The sequence below is a fragment of the Carassius gibelio genome, chromosome A8 (assembly GCF_023724105.1).
Source record: "Carassius gibelio isolate Cgi1373 ecotype wild population from Czech Republic chromosome A8, carGib1.2-hapl.c, whole genome shotgun sequence".
NCBI lineage: Eukaryota > Metazoa > Chordata > Actinopteri > Cypriniformes > Cyprinidae > Carassius > Carassius gibelio.
In genome coordinates, this window is record NC_068378.1 from 20,806,133 (window position 1) to 20,819,787 (window position 13,655).

At 34.1% G+C, this 13,655-nt stretch overlaps 1 long non-coding RNA gene and 1 pseudogene across 1 annotated transcript; both read left to right on the plus strand.

The window, feature by feature from the left end:
- The first annotated feature begins 1,837 nt into the window (after window positions 1-1,837).
- Window positions 1,838-6,522, plus strand: LOC128018846 (uncharacterized). The gene is made up of 5 exons (XR_008184993.1): window positions 1,838-3,412; window positions 4,140-4,208; window positions 4,355-4,385; window positions 4,489-4,576; window positions 5,593-6,522. It is a non-coding gene; the product is annotated as an uncharacterized LOC128018846 (long non-coding RNA).
- A 948-nt stretch (window positions 6,523-7,470) lies between these two features.
- The window catches only part of LOC128018845 (cytosolic carboxypeptidase 6-like), a 321,358-nt pseudogene continuing 315,173 nt past the window's right edge, over window positions 7,471-13,655 (plus strand).

Below are 13,655 nucleotides of genomic sequence, written 5' to 3' on the forward strand. Positions count from 1 at the left end.
TTGTAAAATAAGGAAAACAAACAGGATGCGATTTCTGTCTTCTTGGTCTTTATAGCAGGAACGCTTCTCCAACATGATAAATATATCTATAGAATGCTTTTTATGTTTTAAATTATTATTTTAAAACGAAATAATTCAAATCGAAAACAAAAACTGTTATATTGTGAAGTAAAAAAAAGTCTATGGCATCCATCTTTCTTTTAACTTTTTTTTTAACTAACTCTGATCGATTCATGAGACATTCGTTTGCATTAAACTGTTCTGGGCCGGGTTTCCCGTTAACGATTGATCTTAGCGCTTAAGAGCGTTTTCTACGAGTAATTTTACGATCGTTCGTTATTGTTTCACGTGAATTTCCCAACTATGCACGTAAAGCAATCGCAAGTAGCCGTGCTTTAAGTGTTACTTAGGAGTCGCTGTCCGTTTGTCAAGTGCTGAAATCTCACTTTAGAATGGCTCGTAACAGTAGTACACGATCGCTTATTGATGTTAAACTAATGCTGTGTTCCAGACAGACAACTTGGATATAATAATTTTAATTAATTCTAATATCTACAGTACAATATTATATTATATATATAATGTTCTTTATATACAGTATAGAGAGAGAGAGACGTTATTGGTTTTCTGAACTTCAGCAAGTCGTTGACATACCCCCCCACCCAGTCTTTGAAGTATTTCCCACATTATTTATTTTATTTGTTTCTTTTAATTATTATTTTCAGTCATTTAATTTAGATGTGTATTTCAATTTTTTAGATGTGTATTTCTTTTAATTAAATCATTTATAAATGTATAAAAAAAAAATAAAGAAAACGAGTCATAATGTGTACAATAAAGCACAATCAAATCCTTATAATGATCATTTTTAATGAGCCGAAAAGAACACACGTCACACCGCTGTTTATCAATTTGCACTGGGTACCAATAGCTGCTGGCATGAAATTCAAGGCATTGATGTTTGTCTACAAAACTACCACTGGCTCTGCACCCATTTACCTAAGTTTGTTACTTCAGATTTATATGCCCTCTAGAAGCTTGTGTTCTGCAAGTGAACGTCGCTTGATTGTTCATCCCAAAGAAGCACAAAGTCACTTTTACGGACTTTTAAATTAAATGTTCCCTTCTGGTGGAATGAACTCCCCAACTCAATCCGAGCAGCTGAGTCCTTAGCCATCTTCAAGAATCGGCTTAAAATCCATCTCTTTCATCTTATATCTTTTCATGTATTATGCAATTATATCTGTATGTATGTATAAAGATATAAAGACCTCTAACACTACCTCTAACACTTCTTTTTATTTATTATATTAGTTAAAATCCCATGCTACGTGTACTGTGTTAACCTAACTGAGACTTATTATAGCACTTATATATCATTGCTCTTTTGTTGTTTTTGATTGCTTCCACTGTCCTCGTTTGTAAGTCGCTTTGGATGAAAGCGTCTGCTAAATGAATAAATGTAAAGGTAAATATAATCACATTTCGCTTGAATCAAGTTAAAGGTGTAAACTGCCGATTGTCCTGCATGTGACCGCATAAATCTGTCTTCTTACGATGCACTTAGGGCTTAACGATTAGGCTACTCCAGAGCACCCGTAGATCTACAATGATTTTCAAGTGCTGCTTAAATTACGATGCTTTTGGGAAACAGACTGTGATATTAAGATCAGTATGATCGTTTTTACGAACTTCTTAGGCAAATGTATGATGCTACCTTAAATGTTCTTTAGGCTTTTGGGAAACTCAGCCCTGATTTTTTCAACATTCATTAAAATATTAATATTTATTTCGTGCTAAAAATATTAAAGAGGAAAATATAATTGATTCATGTGCAGTTACTGAACGAATTATCTCACTAAATGAATCATAAAAAGCGTTAAAAAAAAGACGTTTATTGTTTGTACATAGAAGTTTTTTGCATATATGTCCGGAACTGACTTGCTACGACAGACTCCCTGTGATGTGTGATCATAAGGCTTCAGTAGACATCAACACAAAAGAAGGCTACTATATAGTACCGACTTATTTTAATAGATATAATAATTGAAAATGAAAATGTGTCAAAACAGTTTCAAAAATGTTCAAATAGGCATATATAAACGTATTAATTAATTATCAATATATAGGCTATTAATTTGAACATGTAGAGTAGACTACAAGAAACTTCTGTTGTAATAAGCAGCTTTAAGACATAAAAAAAAACCTTAACTGTAAAATAATAATCATCTGCTGATCATACAATTATTTCGTTTTCAGAAATTAGGTCTAATGTATAGTGATCGTTTTTTCTTTAGAGACGTGTTGTATGAACTATTACCAGTAAGTTCATATGTGCTCAGATTAAAATTAGCCTATATTACTATTGTATTATTTTATTTAAGCTGTAACTGTGAATACATTTGGACACTCCATGTTAGTCACTGATTAGACTTACATGATTTAAAATGGATTTTTAGGTGATATTGCTTGAAAAGTGATTTATAATGAGCGCAAAAAAAAAAAAAAACTATGTAATGCAGTTTATTTTATTATCACGTGCTGACATAACCTGAGACTAAAAGCTGTGATATACATTTTGTCCACTAGAGAGAGCCAAATTATATGGACAAGGCCTATTTGAAAGTGAAAGTCCTGACATTTACCAAGTAACCCATCCTTGGAGCTGGTGCTCTGCATTTAACCCATCCAAGTGCACACACACAGCAGTGAGAAGTGAACACACACCCGGAGCAGTGGGCAGCTACAGATCCAGCGCTGGGGAGCAACTGGGGTTTCAGTGCCAGGGTACTGAGTTCAGTCATGGGTACTGAGGGTGGAAGAGAGTGCTGTTCATTCACTCACTCCCACCTACAACTCCTGCCAGCACCGAGACTTGAACCGGATACCTTCTTGTAAGTAGTCCAAGTCTCTAACCATTAGGCCACAAACTTGTGCAAACTTCTGTCAAAATCAAATTCTCCAGTCAAAAACCCTTACATGATCTATCAATATCAAACTTTGGCCTCAGATGACAAAACCTACAGTACAAATACACACACTACAATTGTTTAGCTTCCTTAAATATAATAAGTTATCTTTACTTAGTTGTTATACTTACTAGGTTTTATTAAGTTACACAATTTGCTAATTTTAAGGCGAATAGAACAACATGCTGCAATGAGTAATTCTTTCTTAAAATATTCAAGTAGCTACAACAAAACCGATGACATTAATTCACCAGTGAGAGGCAGCAGTGCGCTAATGTGCAACAGGAACAAAACAACAGAAGAAGAAATAAGGACGGTGAGCATGCGCAGCAAGCAAAGTTTTGAAGCTGCGTCGAATTTGCTTAAACTAAAAAGTAGAAAGACTGTTTACATTTCACCTCTGGACAAAGAATGATTGATTACTTCTACACAATAATAATAAGGTAAGTAAAAAAAAAAAATAGTGTGTGGATGTATCTTTCTGTGTGCTGCTAATTTGAACTGACTAACATTTGCTCCTTGTCAGCACCAGTGTTAGCAACAGGGAGCAACGATCTTTGCTATTCTGCTATTAGAACAAAAACTATAGAAATACACAACTTGTGGCACATTTGGGTAAAGGTAAAAACTTTTAAAGACTTTTTTTTTTATTTCATTTCTCAAATTGAAAAATGTTTTACTAGTTAAAAATGAAAGCAAATTCCGAGAAACAATTCAAGAACATGCAAGAAGTCGTCAATATGATCTTTATATGCCACTTATAGTATTAATTGTTAACAGTAATCGTTTGCAAAATTTCCTCTATAATTTTATAACACTTGTGAGGCTTTGGCCACTTTTTAGGTTAAAGTCATTTTTCAGTTTACAAATGTATTTTCATCATTTTAATACAATCATAGTCATTGCGTAACCAGACTAAAAGGTTTAAACTGAATGAGCTCGTTATTTTGCAGTAATTATTTATTTGCTGTGTTAAAAACACCAAGTACTGTAACAGAAGAAATGCTGCCTTTGAATTGGTTTTATTACTGATGCCTCAAATAGAGATGTATAGAAAATTTATTTCTATTGTTAAAAATGCAAATATCAAGAAATGAATGTGTCCTTGTTCTACAATTCACAACATTAGTGGAACTTGATTTTATATGAAGAATTATTTTTCATATTTAGGAAAAAAGCTTGTGTCATCTGTCTTCTCTGAGCAGCGGTCTCGTGATCACCGGTCTCAGTATAATAAAGGTGAGATATTTCAACAGCAGTAGAGCCGTTTTTGACTCAATCATGTGCTATGTTTTATTTGCAATTTCAAATAATTTATTGCAGTTCCAGAATACCTGTAACCGTATTTCCGTATTTGTAACTGTGTTTCTTTTCACATATCTAAGAGGACACTTCACATCCTAGAACCCATAAAATGTATGATGCTACCTTAAATGTTTAATAGTTTTATTATATTTATTAATAATATTTAAAATAAACAGCGCTTATTGACTTCAATGACTTCTTTATTGACACTTAGAAAAGATTTGACAGAACTACACACCCATCTGAGGCCTACCTGTTTTAATTCATGATCACCCCGGATACTTCTACAACTAACCTGCTTGGTAAGTTCTCATAGTTAGTAACACCATTTTAGACAAAAAATGCCTGTGTATTTGCTGGTATATTACTGAGATACCTTTATAAAGATTAATGTTGATTACATACCTAGTTCAATCAAAAATGAAAAATGTGCCATTTAATCTCCCTCCTGTCAATCTATTCCATAAAAAACTGTGCATCTTCCTGACACTAATGAAGATATTTAACCCAAATCTCTGACACCCAAGATCCCATCAAATCAATCCATTTGAATGGAGCCGATTAATCTACTTTTTGGGCCAAACTGTTCAATGAATTGTAAGGAGCAGTTTCAGTTATATTTCCACTTGAACTCTGTTAGGCATGGTCTGATGAACTGTTCTTGATCCAGAACTCTTATCTGAACACACTGAACGTGCTGTAGAAAGCCTAGATGGTAGTCACTGCTCAGGGTTGGTCATTTGTTTTTGCCTAGCCACCAGTTTCTCTGCAGCTGGGCAACATGCTATTTGAGGTAAGTAAACTAGGTAATATTAAAATTAAAAGTAATATTTAATCTTTCGTAACGTGGGTGCTTTTTACATCAGGTTCGATATCTTAACTATTGCATTACTAAGGCAACGACTGACACATTTATGTTGCATTCAAAAGAGCTCTGTTGACAGCCCAACAGTGAAAAATTAAACCATATCCGTATTAGCACAGAATGGAATGGTTAAGCATTGAGAATTAAGAATGGTTTGGCCTGACAGTGGAAAAGAGGCTCAAATCTTTGAAAGAGACGTAATTGCTATATGATCAAGTGTCTAATATTTTGGGTAAATAGACATTCAGTTAAAGGACAGAAATTTATTTCACTGAAAATGTCTTTATTTGTGTTCTGAAAATAACTTAAAGTCATGGGTGAGTAAATGATGACATGAATTTCAAGTTTGGGTGAACTAACCCAATGTTATGGCAGTGTAGGCAAGACAGAAAACACTGAAAACTGATCATCCACATTTCCCTGCTAATATTGTTTTTATTTGGTTTTAAACAGGTGTCTGATGCTGATGCAGTCTGGGCACTAGTATCTGTTGGCTTGCTGACTATCACTGACGATGAAGTACTTCTCCAAATCTTGACCCAGTGTCTTCTGCCATCATTGTTCAGGGTAGTACTGCAAAGAATAGTCTCCAGGGTCTGCCTCCAACATTTGCTTCCCGAACACCATGTGCTACGCTTGCATCACTACATGTGGGTTACTCTGATACTGTGAAGAAAACCTACAATATGATGCTTGACTTGGGACAGAAAAAAAAAACATTGGCAACTTGTGTGGCCAACTCATTGCCGTATTTAAAATCATTGTACTGCTACCTCCATTGTTTAACATAACTAAAAGCAGATTGTTTTTGCTTTGTTTCAAAATTTTTGTAATACGAGTTAAAACTACATTGAAAAAAATATATCATCTTTAACTTTGAACTGTCACTACATTTGATTTAGGGTAATTATGTGTGTGAAGAATAGAACATTGTTGTCATGAATTTGTAATAGATTTTTGAAGTATTTAAGTTACTAGAGTAATGGTAACTTTTTTTTTTTAAAGGCAATTGGTCAAAACTAGATTTCTGTTCAAGTAAATACAACTTAGAAATTCCAAGTTGCAGGAAATGTTACTTGATTTAGCTAAATTTAAATGACTTGTTTGAAATACGTACATAGTATAATGTACTTGATTTAGTTGTTGAAAATAGTAATTCTGAGTTACACGTTTACAACACTTATAAATAAACCTTTGTTAGTACAAATTACTATTCTTATTTCACTTTACTTGTTTTTTTTCAAGGCAATCGGTTTGCATACTTTTTTTAAATAAAGTTTACTCATTTTAATTTACAGTGCAGACAAGCTCCCTGCCCAGTGCACACTAGTGAGATAAATTCAAAACACTGTAATTGTAATAAAGTACTGTAACTATACTGTACTACACTGTGTGATTCTTTCAGCTCTCTCTCCAGTGCTAGGATGCATTTTTAAAGCAGTCACCTGTGCTCCTGTTCATAATTTCCTGAGATGCTACTGAATGCTTGCTTATGGATAATTGTGTGTTATTTGAGTTCATACTGTGACAATAGAGTTAACTATTTGATGTGTTTGTGTTTTATGACTGATACTTTGGAGAAATCATTAAAAAAAATTGTAATGTGTGTATATATGAATTATATATGAATATTATAATTTCTAAACTACTAAATTATTAAAACATTACATGATTGAAGTGTTTACTCATGGCCCATGGTCCATTGTTAATTTCGAATTTGGCCTTTGGATTTAACTATTAGTGCATTAAGCCATTTTTCAATTTATGTTTTCTGGTGGACAAAACACTTGAACCTATACACATGTTGTCTTTTTGGTTTATACTGTCCTTATCTTGGTGCCATTAGTTATATATGATGCTTACAAGAAAGCTGTGAATTGGTTGTTCCTGGTTGTTGTTTTACATGTGCACTTCTAAATAACATTGTAAGTTCATTGATTAGATATACTGCAGTTTAATTTTAATTTTACTCATCATATTTTCGTCAGCATCCTGAAGATTATGAAATATTTGGGGATTTGGAGGAGCTAATTGTTATAACATGCAGGTTTTTCTTTCTTTTTGCTCCCAACAAAAAAAACAGGAAAAAAAAAAAACACTTAACTACAGCACTTAAGGCATTTGACAAAATCACAAACACAAATGAAAAAAAAAAAAGATATTTAAAAGGACAAGGCGCTTGACGTCACGTAGCTTCTCACGCGAGAAGGGGGGCGACGAAAGTGTCGCGCTTCTTATCACACGTCTTTGGTCACGTCAAGGTACGCGACGATCGACACGATGATTGCTTAGTTTGCAAATCAAATGCATAAACCACACCCCATATACACCTGCTGGACTGGTTACGTCAAGCCATTCATCACGCGCGGCAGCAGCACGCCGTCGTCTTGGAAACGTTCGTTCAGCGTCGCCAGCCTGTGTGAGGTTGTATGGAGGGATAATGGATGAAAAGCAGAGAACATCTCGACACTGGTGTGTAAAACCAAAACACATTAATACAAAGTAATTTTACAGTTTTCTATTCACAAACGCTCGTTGGATACTGTATGTGAATGTATAGTGAGCAAATTTCGCTGTTAGGAGCGCTTCGTCCATGTAAACACAGTGACTGTTTGCTAGCGACAGCCGAATAAACTTTATTTATGTGATACTTTCCTGAATTTTAAGTGTCAAAACATTACAAATCGCCAACGTATTGTGATAAATATTCATTTAACATAACTGCATACATCATAAAAAGCAACACCACGTGTGTTTGTAGTCAGTTCAGCTGGACATATCGTGACATTTTCACACTTCCTGGCTCTACTCCATCTTTACAAAGCTATACTAGATTTTCTATGCATTTATTTATTAAATATACTAGACATGTGACATTTATGCTATCTTCACAAGTATTTACTAGCAGTACTACACCTTACTACCCCTTACTAGGAATATGATAAGGCAACCACTTTTAAGTGATATTTTTAGTATTTAACGCCTTTTATATTCATACTGTCTGTCTATGTCTATATATTTATATAGATATTATCTATGTACTTCTACAAACACAGACACATGTTAAATTAAAATTATGCTTGGAAATTTGAGATCAATTAAGACTCAATTGAGATTAAGAACTTAGGTGTTGGCCTGTTTAAATGGCTGTGTTACAGGAATATGGCATAACTGTTTCCAAGGAATTTTGAAGTCAGCAACATTGCTGAAATTTTTATTTCTTTTGTGGATCCTTCTTAGATATTGAAAACTGCAGGCCAGTCACCACATATATGTACTTCTAAATTTTGTGTGGCAGATAATGAAACGGGGGGGAGAGGATGCTCTGGTGGGGAATGTGAACAAACTGATGGACTACAGCAATGTTGAAAGCACAGCAGAATTTACACTTTTTGAAGTGATCTGTCATCAAGCATTTTACAAAAAACCATTGTCAGTGCCTTTTGTTTAACCATACTATGTTAGCATATGGCAGCACAGCCTGAGAGAGACTATTGTGTGAGCGGGAATTTTGTATAATTATCTCCCTTTTAAATGGAGGGGGTAAAAAATTGAAGCTTTTTATTTTAAAGTGACTGCTCTTGTCGGTCTACCTCACTGAAACCTGTAATTAAAGCAAGTTATGATATTTTAAAGAATGCTTTGAGTAAATGGCCTTTGTTTGGAACTTTTTGCCAGTCTCAACGAACAGTGATGTAATGGAAATAAAGTGCTTTTGCAGTGACAAGGTCAAGTGGGCAGCTGAGAGCAACTTTGGGCCGGATTGACAACAAATCAGTATGGGTGGAACAGACACAATATCATTCTTTGCTGGGAGATTAGGTTCAGGGTCTCTAGCAGATGAGACTCAGCTTTCATATTTTTGACAGCCAACACATTCATCCCTCTGTGGGGAAAGAGCACGCCTGTGGTTAGGCTCCCTGTGGGGATATATATATATATATATAAGAGAGAGAGAGTGGAGAGAGAGAGAGAGAGAAAGAAAGAAAGATAGAGGGAGATTTTATATATATATATATATATATATATATATATATATATATATATAATTTTATTTTTTTGTCTTGGTAATATTCTGTAATAGTACAATGTTTAGGTAGAGTGAGTCTCTCTGGTATTATCAGGTAGTTGCTCATGAGTTTGGGTTGAATGTTAAACTGAAAGAAAGAAGCTGGTTTCAGATCCAGTGTCTGAAATGTAAGACTGACCACTTTGAATCGATTCCACAGTAATATGATAAATCAGTATGATTCTGAGCAACTCTGCCAGAACTAAAAATAAAGTAGGAGTTGGAGTAGGAGTTGACCCAATCTCTCATCATAGAGATGTTTATTACTGTTATCAAAACAATAATATTCCTCATAAAGATGATGATGGTAGTCTAGGGTGGGGGATGGCAAAAATATCTATATAATTCTTTGTCATGTTGGTTTTACTATTTTTCTGTTTTAAAAACAAAGCCTTACAAGGTAACAGAATATAAAATCAAATAAAAAAGAATGACTGATATTTAGGCAAAAAGTGGCACCTAATCCTGATTGTAAACCTAAAACGGATATTTCCTGAAAGTTTTCTCTCAGTTCTGATTGGTTGATTGGAATGGTGTTCCTGGATCAACAAGGATGTTGATCCAGGAATATGTTGTACTGAAATCATGCTCACCAATGTAATAGGTTAAACACCACCTCCACAGAAGAATATCAATGCCTTATTCTTTTGCCCTGCCTACTGATTTGCACATGACATGGTAGGAAAATAACATAAGTAGCGCTAAACCCGATCAAGCAAAAAGATCTCAAAATATAGTGCAGTGAAAGTTGTCATCATTTACTCACTCTCAAGTTGTTTTAAACCTTGGTGAGTTTCTTTCTTCTGTTGGACATAAAACATATTTTGAAGAATGTGCATAAACAAACAGTTGCTGGTCCCCAGTGACTTCCATAGTTTTTTTCCAAAGTCAATGGGGACCAACAGCTTTTTGGATCCCCGCATTCTTAAAAATATCTTCTTTTGCGTTTAGCATAAGGACAAAATTAATACAGGTTTGGGAAAACCTGAGAGTGAGTAAATGATGACAGAGTTTTAATTTGAACTATCCCTTTAAAAGGTCATGGAACCTCAGACCCGAGGTGTTTGTGTTGCACATCATAGAAGACAATGTTAGCATCCGATAATTTTAACGCTATTTTCATCTTCGGGGTTTAAAATCGACATTGTGTTGACATAACAATTTGTGACATAGCAATGAACAATAGCACATCGTTGACGTGTCTGTGTCTGTTAAATTATTCATGAGACTGCGTGTTCTTATGAGAAGATGCTTCGCTTAATTATGCACAACAGCATGTGTTGATTTGCTATGACAGACGTTTCTGACTGAGAGATGACATTGCGCACATCAACTGAGAGAAACTTTCATGGATTGAAGAAGATTGTTTGTTTTTGTTTTGTAATAAGAGTTGGCACAAATGCGATTCATTCACTTGGTGAGCATAACCGTTTTTACAGCTCAGTGACACAACACATCAAAAAGCTTATATAAACTCCAGAGAATAAGTCTTAAAAGTCCTCAGAGGTGCAACAGCGCATTCATACTATATATGTTTTCGATGCAGAGTGCAAATGGCTGTGCATTTATTTGTGTTTTTAACTCAATAGGAGTGATATGAAACCGTATAACGCGAAGCTGAGTGTGTTGTCTGTCTCCCCTCTTCCCCCTCCTCCGCTTCGCTGCACACCACGGACACTTTTTTAGCATTTTTTTAAAACTGTGGTGAGACTAACCAGTGCTTTTAATGACAACGGCAGCATGTAAATTACTGTTAAGTCTGCTGATGCATCTGTTTTGTTACTCAACTTGCGTAAATAAAAACATTGCATATAATAGCTTTCATATAACATTGCTCCTCCATTTCCTGATACAACCGGATGTGTCAATAAGCTATTGACTGATTGGTCATGCAAATTCTACTGGAGTTGTTCAACATTAGCGAGAATTTGTGTCTATTGACTTTGTATGTATTCTACTTGCACAAATAATTAAATTCACTTTTGGTGTGCACACACTGCTGAGTTACACTGCTGATTTGATGTGAATGTATGTAGCGTTGTACAATATATTGAGATAGAAATGGCAGAACTGTTAGAATGTATGCTGCTACGATAGTATATGCCTTCAAAAGCAGATTGTGGAGACATTTTAATTGTCAACTATCAAAAATCGTCATATACAGTAGTACACCCTTACAATAGTCATGTTAGTAAGCCAAGAGTGGTGTATGTTTTGTGGCTATAAAAGGACCTAGGATATTAACATAAGTTACAGAGCCAAAGTCAATATAAATAAATAATCAGGACATTTTATAAATTTCTCTGTTTTCCCTTCTGACTGCACCCGAGGACCTTGAGGTGCTGATTAATGAACATCCAACCGCAAGACCAGGATCAGCTAACATATATGACTTTACCCCCATGTCTCTGGCTCTGCAGATTTTATGAATGATTTATGGAATAGATATTAATCTGCTTCCAGTAAATGCATTATCCAAGTTGGAAAATGGAGAGGGATTGACTTATGTCAAATTAATGTCCTGTTGCTGTTTCAGCAAAGCAGCACTGCAGTGAAATGATGTTAACCATTTGAACACTGACAAAAGAGAAGTGACACTTTCTAGGCAACAGTTGGGGCTTTTGACGTAAGTGACTTTGAGAGCTGTAGCCCTCATGTCAATTGAAGGACTTAAGATGCAATAGTTCAGCAAAGTTTTCAGAGCTAAGCACATTTGATCATTAATCAAATGCTCTTCTCTTTATGTTGAGGAAAATGTGGAAATGTAAAGGTTTGTGGCGATGTGGGCTCATTTGTCAGAAAGCCACCTGTCAGCGAGTGATAACTTTTCACTGTTCGTGGCCTCTCCTTTGTTACGGTGAAAGTCCGCACCTTCAAAATGGAATATATGAATAATACATAGTCAAATGATAAAATATATCCTCTGATAGCTCATAGAAAAATGAAAATGATAGAATAGCATTAGATATCACTTTTTTGAGATTTTGAGAAAAAAAAAAACAGTTTCTGTATACAGTATAAACAAGTGTTAGCAAATAAATTACTAGAACTAATGATGCTACTAACTTAACTACACTTTTTTTTGTAGAATGGCATTTATTTCAGCTGTTTTTGAATTAGTGAAAGTTTTAGTCATTAATCTAGTTCTATGGAAACACTTTAGTAAATTAAATCTAAATAAATTATATATATGTTGTGGATAATTAATCTGTTCATTATTTCATTGATTAACCTGATAAAAAAATCCAATGATTAGTATTTATTAAAATGCAATAAAAAAATAATTTTTAATCCATTATTTAAAATGTTATTCCATATCCTGCCCAGTGTTGTCCTCCAAACTTGTTATGCAATTTGAAGGCTATACAAACAAATATATTGAATATATCTAAGTAGGCTATGTTATACATTATATACAAAAAAACTGCTTGCTTACCATTTTTAGCAAAAGTTAAAATCACTATTTAAATTAAAAATGGTAATAAAACAAAAGCACAGAATATTTGTGAATTGATATGAGGTACGCTCACTTATCTGGACATAAGTATATTACATTTACATCCATTAACTCAATTTAAGTCATTTTACTGTTACTGTTCTCATAAAAATACAATTCATTGTATTACATGTAGCCTATACTTGATGTCTTAAATAATATTTTAGCAAAATGTATTAATCCTATTTTATTGTTCACTGACTGTTTGACGTCGGTGCTCATTCAGTGAAACCTGTGAAGTTAGAGGAGACTTGCTAGCTTTCAGGACTCGCCTGTATGCAAAATGAAAATAACCGCATGACTTTCTAACATTTACAGGTAAGGATATAACTGTGACATAAGTTCTGCACTTAGGAAAACATGTCTCAAATGCTTTAAACGCCCACAAGAATCTGTCAGCACCTAAAAGGACAATTCTAAAATTAATTGTCTATTATTTTCATTGCTTTTTGATTTTATCAATTTGTTTTTGGAATGCTTTTGACTCTGTTATGTAAATTAAGTTTTACCACCTCTGATTAATTGTAAATTACATAGTTATGTATATATATATATTTTATTAATAAACTAAAAACAAAAACAAAAGCTTTTGTGTACTTTAGTTAGCGACTTTATGTTTTTGTATCGTAGTACAAATATTTTAAAGCATTAGCATGAGTGTAGCTTAACTACTTCAAATTATGATTAACTTTGTGGTTTGGTAAGCAACAGTTTTAGAGTAGCTTCCCCAATGCTGATATATACTGGCTGCTATATACAAGCTTTCAGTCCAGGATCACTCCATCCAAGGAACTTAAAAAAAAAAAACATGTCTTACTTAAAAGCCAAGATATCACTCAAGCTACTTTTCTCTTCCAGAAAATTTGTTTCTTGTTTCTTTCTCCCTTTAGACAGCTGTTATGAAAAAAAAAATACTCTTATCTTTAGTATCCGGGTAATAAATTCTAATTG